We start from the raw sequence: 7500 nt of genomic DNA, 5'->3' as shown, positions 1-7500 counted from the left end.
TAGTAGTAGTAGTACAAGCTTTAATAATTATATGATTAACGTTATTACTGTTATTGTTACCATTATTATCAATCATTTCTTAATTTAAATAATAACAACAATTAACAATTTAAATAGATAATTTGAATAATAACAACAACAATTGTTATTATTGGTGTTACTGTAGTTACTGCCACTTCTTATAGATCAGTTTGTTTTCGTTATAAGGATAGATAAATAAATAAATAGCACCTTCATAAAGTGTTTCTATCCTTCAATAATATTGATATATACCATAAATTGTGTATTTAAAAAAAATATTTAATAATACTTTTTCTGATTGTCATGATATAAAGACGACTTTTTAAATATTGCAGATTTAATCTTTTTTTACAGCATCATCATAGCATCAATATTCAATGAATCCATTGATGTTTAGAGCTCCTATTATAATCATTCTCCTTTTTCCCTAAGTTAATAAAATGCAGTGAAAAAAAGGCAATAAAGTCGCCAGAGCGAGCGGGTGATAACCATTTAGAAAGAATTTTGAAAACTCTATGAAGAAAAACGTTGACTGGCGTTCAGTTCTTCCTTAGTCTATTGCACTATGCTACTCTATAGTCCATATTTTTAAATTTATAAACCTTGATTTATCTCTCCTGTAAAAAAAAAATGGATGATGTGTCAGTTACTATCAAATCCCATAGAGGCAGTGTACATATATCAGTCATGTAAATATTTTTAATCTTAATTTTTAAATTATTTTTTAAGAATACTTTATTTTTCTACTTGTCAGTCATGTAAATATCTCATAGATGTTACTGAAAAAAAAAGTTTGGTTCTTAACATTCGCTTGAAATATGACGAGAACTCTGAACATTGAGGTGAAATCTCATCACAGTCACCCAAGCAGCGTCAAATTAACCATGGGTTGATTCTGTTATGTTGAGGAGAACACAAAGGGATTTTCTCCAAGCGTTTAGCAGTTTGCCTTGAAACTTTACCTAATGGCGGAGATATACGTAAAATATCTTTCACTGGTAACCCCGCCCGATTTGAGAAGAATTGGAAAATGATGCGAAGTAGTATATTGCATATAGATTATATTGATAAAGTACCCATTAATTTCCATTCAGTTCCTCATTATCTTATTGTTGCTACTATATATATGAGTAGTTATCAAAGACCATCATCCCATTGTATTCCAAAATCATGCATGTCGAGGTACAAAAATATATTTTAATATGTTAAGATAAGGTTGAATTTTCCATGATGGAACAATAGAAATAAAAATCATGTTAATTTCAATCATTATTTGAATATTTGTGTATTTGAATATTTGTGTTCAATAGATTTTTTTCCCTTTATCTTAATCTCTCATCCATAAGACGGTAATTACCTTTGCTAAGTGCTGGGTAAGTCGCCCCAATTTGTGAAGTAGAACCGGTGTTTTCTTTCTTACTGTCTGATTTACCCCCTTCCCGACTTGTCAGCTCATCTATGTATTCAAATGGAATTTATTTGATCAACCTTAAGATATTATGAATAGACCGCTCTTCTCGTAACATCACCGCACTATCCTGCCCTGTGCCTTGTTTGTGTGGTGGTTTTCATTCTCAATCATGAGTTGGCAACTCTGTACAGGTAACTTTGGTGACTGTAAATGAATACCTTTGGACCTGACACATTTTCCAAACGATGAGATCTGATTTTTGTAGCCCACGCACATACAGTTTTAGAAATGAGAAAACACGCACGGGCGGCAGCTGGAGAAATAATTCATGTGCTCGAGGGTCGCAGCCAGAGACGCTTTGCCAAACTCTAATTCAATGTTGAATCATTCTGTATTCTAACTACTCTACAGGCTACTTAGACTCTTAAATTATATAGACTCGTAGGAATTAAAGATTAGCACTTCTATCGGTCGTAGTTGTTCTTGGAAATTGGACCGCAGTAAAAAAAGAAATATATTTTTTCTGGTTAACTGAATTTGTATTATTCAAACTCGTAGTAATTTGAATAATACGTTTGCGTGAGTGAGTGAGTCAGTGCGCACGTATGTACAGGGTTCCAAGCCCTATAATATGGCCGTGATTCCCCAAAGATAAATCAGGTAGTCTTTAGTGCGGTTCAGGCGGCCGTGAATGCTCCACATCCACGCGATATATGCATACATGTTAGATCCTAATATAACAGACCTTTCCGTGACAATAGACAGTAGAGATAACTAATACAAACCCGGGTATTCCCTATTTTCCATAGACCAAGTCAATATTTGCTATCATACGTATGCATAGGAGTGTTCTGACCCTTCTTTTAGGGTAAATCTCGATTTAGGGGTTACAGGCATACACCCACGCAGGCACGGGCACGTAGACACGGACACGCACACGCACACAAACAAACACACACATTAATATAATACATTGTACAAACGAAGATATTTAAGTCAAATACCCTTTTTCAGACAGGCTCTGGGTATGGGTGTGCGTATTTGTAGCTATGTTTATATATCCTGAATTATCAATTTTAATACACGCAATCTTGAAAAAGTTGCACATTGGACTATTTCATAATCTCAACAAACACAAGAAAACCCATAGATTTTCAGATTTCTCAGCTGAAGGGCCATGAGGATGACCAGAGTGCTTGTGCTTGCAGCCGTAGTCGTCCTGGTCACAACACGTGTTGTGATTGCATACACACGTAGATATGCGAAGGTTAGTCATGCTACATAGGAATTTAACGTTAAGTTTTTTTGGTTTTACAAATTTTACCTCCCTGACCGAGACTCGAACCCAGGTCATTAGAGTGACAGTCCCGGCTACTAAACCAATAGACCACGCGACCCACTAAAAGAATTGTCTAACCAGATGCCTTACAACCATCATGGAAATTACCTATATGCTCTTAGCAGAGCAGTGATAGCGAGGTTTTACTGCTGGGCACTCAGCAGCAATTAATAAGAAATTCAAGTCACAAATCAGGTTACCGAGGTTATATCTGTGTGAGAAAGATGGTAGAATGCATTTCTATATTAAATGCATTACTGCATTCTACCATCTTCCTAACGTGTAACAATAAAGGAAAAACTTTTCTTTGGCAGTATTGAGTTGAATGTTCAGTCTTGGTGATTATGATTCACCACTAGCCTTATTATTTTGAGCATTTTGATTCATACAATGGTGGAATATCTGCAGTCCTGTTTTAAACTTCATACGAGTCATAAACGAAAATTGCCTTTTAAAGACATTTTGGCACGGAGTCAGAGACAAAATTCCGGAGGAAAAGACTTTTTCATAAATTCATCTTGCAGTCTATGACTTTTGTGAATTACTGGCCTAGGGCCGGTATTTATAAGAAAATCTCTAAGTCGTTAGGAGCTGACTCCTTAGGACATATATCACTTACATTACTCCCAACTTGTAAGAATTTTCCTAAGGACATCCCATTTCTCCTAAAATCGCTCTTAGTAGACAATAAAGTTAGGAGAGTTTGTGCAAATTTATATACAGTAGAACAAGAATACTTTATTGTGGCCGAAGGTTCTGAAAACAGCGAGATATTACAATATCAAATAATATTGTCAACTAATCATTATCAATATGAAATAATTCTTCGAATATGTAAATATTGACATTGTAATCCTGGTAATAACCTGTAAGCACAAAAAGAGGATTACTTATCCTTTCATAGCTATTTTGGTAGCTTTCCCATTTAGTGGATTTTCTTTTGCCTAGTGTTTATTCAAAATTATAGGCCTATATAAAATTGTTTGAATGAAATTTAGATTGCTAGTAGTTTTCTGATTAATTCAATACAAATCAGTCTCATCACTTTGGTGAATTCAGTCACGTGACAGACGATTATAATAAAAGATCATTTACTTATCTACTGTTTGGCTGTTTGCTTCCGATAGGAGTAAGAATTTTTGCCGACTTTTTTTTTTTTTTTTTTTTTTTTGAGAATGTAGTTAAGAATATTTCCTGGGAATCCTTATAAATACCGGCCCTGGGATAAGTCCGACTAGTGGAAGGTAGGATTTAAAGATATTAGCACATACCTCATTCCACATTTACTCAACGAGGCATTTGTTTCTTTTGATCTCGTCTTACCCCTGATTTTGTGTTCACTCACGTATATGTTTCTATACACGTGTTTCCTGATTTTGTAATACAGAAAAAAACAAAAATACAAGTATATCAACAATGATCAACAAATGAGTGCATAAACAAACACACTCGACACCAACAGCTGACACCAACGTTCCCAGTCGAAGTCTTTGACTCGCTCGTGGGTAACTTCAGCTACCCGGGTGTGACCTACCGCTTCGCTTGTGCTCAGAAATGCAATGAAGAACAGTGCTGCAATTTGGCTTGTATTGCAGGTAGGCAAACATCTTGCATGCCAATTTTCCCTTCTATAGGTGGTCTTCCAGCTTTAAGGATATGTTCTACAAGTTAAACAAGATGGCTTAGTAAATTCTTAACACAATATGTTTTCCTTTGTGTATACCTAACCAAAAGGATTTCGATGTATAGATTGTCAGTCAAGTGGGTACAGTTTTATCTCCAGCAGATAACGACAGATTGGGAAATCTTATTCCTTGAAAAGTAAGTGTTAGGGTTGTTGATTTTCATATATCATCATTAACGTTCGAATTGCAAAGAAGTGTGATGATTAACTCTCATTGGACTGACACTCCATAACATACAAAATCCAAAGGGGCTCTCAAAATCTATCCTCGTCTGGTATCTTTATGGAAGTAATCCTTCTATTTCTATTAAAGTGAATCTGCTAGCTCTCAACTTTTGCTTAGCACTCAGCAACACTAACAGAATTTGTTTTTAAAATATGAACAAAGTAATAAAAAGTTTTTGATTTGACATCAACGCTTTAATTTGTCCATTTCACATTAAATGTGTAGATATCACCTCAGTCTTTTTAATACTAATTTTGGTTGTTAAACATCTTTCAAATAGAGTTGACCTGCAACTTACTATCACCTTGACTGTATTGCTGGCATTAAATCAGTTCAGTGGTAGTGGAATATGAGGTCTAATGTCGGGTCCAAAAATAAGCTGGATTGAACCAAACGGACAGTTCTGTTTACATTCTGGCTTCGCTTCTTAGAACTCATTGTTCCCTCGTTCTCAAAATTATGGCTGCCACAGTGTTGTAAAACAATAAAGGAAGAAAACAAATGGGCATTTCTATTTCTGGCCGGTTTGCTTCTCTTTTTGTACACGATCTTTGCTTCTTTTTTTTGTACATGAAACTAGCGCTTGCTTATTCTTTCTAAAAAATATACATATGGCTGCCTATACAGGAATAGGAGACAATTGCCAGTCTGTTTTCTTGGCCTATAGATGTTAATACATCACTTTTTTTTAGTAAATACCCAGTTTCCTTGGTAAATAGTATGTTGTTCAGAGCTTCATCATTGTTGTTATTGTTTTCACAATTAACCTGGGCTTTTCACGCTTAATAAGTGTTAGGGAGAAGGTTCACTATCTGCTAAAGAGGGAGGGAGATGTCAGGGAACGAGGAGAAAAATGCTAGTGATAGGTGTTTAACCTATTTTCCACCACAAAGCCCCCTCCCATCCTAATTTCCTTGTCATGCTTCTATACTTTCAGATTAATTTTGACAAAAAAATACTCAACAATCTTGCTTATCTTTTGCATTTGTCGGTCTTTTTTGCTTTCATTTTGTTTTTGCTTTTTTTGTTTGTTTGTTTTTTTAATGTGTCGCAAAATATCCTTGCCTAGTCGTGTTAAATGGAAAACGGCCATAGCTTACATACTAACTATGAATACATGAATATGGCATTGCACAAACAAGCAGGAACTTCGTCACTCATAGATATATTTCGTTTCATTCCCATCCTCCATAACAAGATGGTAGACACAAGTCAAGACGAGTGTAATACAGTATTAAGTACCAACTAATATGCCATGATCAAAAACTTCAAGTGATAGATACGAAAGCTGCCATGCTTCATTCTTCCAAATAGGTCCATTCAGCTCGACCATTCCATTGAATTTAAAATGAATTAGTCAACACCATTGTCAAAATATCTTGGCCCACAATTTTCAACATTTTCACAAGTGTACAAACAGTACCCAAGGGGAGAGGAAATTCAGTACAAGTGTACACTTTTCAAAACAAAAATATGAATTGATCATTCTTAAGGTACTCCTGTATAATCCACACACCGTTAGCCTCATTCTTGCCTAACCTTATGCATGTGAATAATGCGTTGTGCGCAAGTGTACCTGCTTTATTCAAGAACACAATGGCGAGTGCCGGTGATTTAAACGACAAAAATCACAAAAAACGTCAGTTCTTGACGCGCAGGAGCGAAAGAGGGCAACAAATTTACGTAGTTCATAAATGCATTTGTATTTGTTCACTGAATCAAAACAAACAGATGTTGAAAAGGGCCAAGGAATCTGGCATAATCGAGACTTCTTAGATTGGGTTGGTGTTCCTCGAGGCGTTTCGAAAAATGTAACAATTATAGTATACCATGAGAAAATCCCAACATGCTACCAGACACTAAAACATCAAAACAAGAACCACAAAATGAAAAAGGGTCGACCTTCCATCCGATAGCCGTCTGGTTAGTACAGTGGTAACGTGCCAGCCTCACATGTCAGTTTTCAGTAGATCGAGCCCCATCCAAGTTCGTGAGTTTCCACTATCGCCTGGCGGTCACCGCAGTGCCTGGGCATCACGGTGGGTAAGGACTAAGCTCAGAACGAGTCAACATTCGTTGGCACACTCTCTCATGAGTTAGCACACGCTGATACAGGCGGACTCGTCTCAATGCATATAAGCCCTGCGAAGCATCTGTTCCATAAATCTGGCTTATCCTTATCCTTCCATCAAGAAGTCTGGATAATGCCGACAGTGAACCATAATACAGTCAAACCTCTCTATAACTTACTCTTTTTGCATCGCATTTAAAATTACAAAAGAAAAAAAAAATGGTAATGTGAACAAAACACACTGAAACTAACTGTTTTCAAAATCATTATAGGAATGGCACACTAAAGTTTGCCTGTGGGCAGTAATAGGGGACTAGTGTTTGACAGATTTGTAGTCTTGTACACCTGTTTCACAAATCTTAAAAGGCATTAGTGACACTTCAGCTGCCAAAGTAAAATTTTTGGAAAGCGCAGAATATTTCTCAGGGCATACATATAAACGGGTGGAGAAATCAGGTGTCAGCCGTAGCACCGTCAATCCCGGTCTGTCTGTATGTTCCAGATATTCTGTTTATATGAAAGGGTTCCCAGCAGTCTTTACGCAGGAAGATAGTTTGGAATGTAGGGGATGTGGCAGTCAAAGGTATTTTACCTCTTTTGAGGGTCAAGATACTTGGACAGTCAATTAGAGTGATATTCATATAATATTTGTTTATTAGTCTATTGATGTATTTGATATAGTTTATAAACATAATATATCATCTTCACAAGGGGTCTTCAAAAAGAGTTGGTTTTGTATACTTGTGAA

General features: G+C 36.1%; 1 protein-coding gene across 1 annotated transcript in view; it reads left to right on the top strand.

Moving 5' to 3' along the window:
* LOC147468871 (uncharacterized) overlaps positions 1 to 7500 on the top strand; it is an 11640-nt gene that overhangs the window by 3244 nt on the left and 896 nt on the right. Inside the window, exon 1 of the mRNA XM_086551273.1 lies at positions 1 to 7500. This exon is cut by the window's left edge and continues 3244 nt beyond it; it is cut by the window's right edge and continues 896 nt beyond it. The gene's annotated coding sequence lies outside the window, so the exon portion shown is untranslated.

The sequence above is a fragment of the Penaeus japonicus genome, unplaced genomic scaffold (assembly GCF_977035675.1).
Source record: "Penaeus japonicus unplaced genomic scaffold, GWHDUDI00000001_assembly GWHDUDI00000025, whole genome shotgun sequence".
Taxonomy (NCBI): Eukaryota; Metazoa; Arthropoda; class Malacostraca; order Decapoda; family Penaeidae; genus Penaeus; species Penaeus japonicus.
Note: the sequence above shows the minus strand (reverse complement) of the source record. Positions and strands in the feature narration are given on the sequence as shown.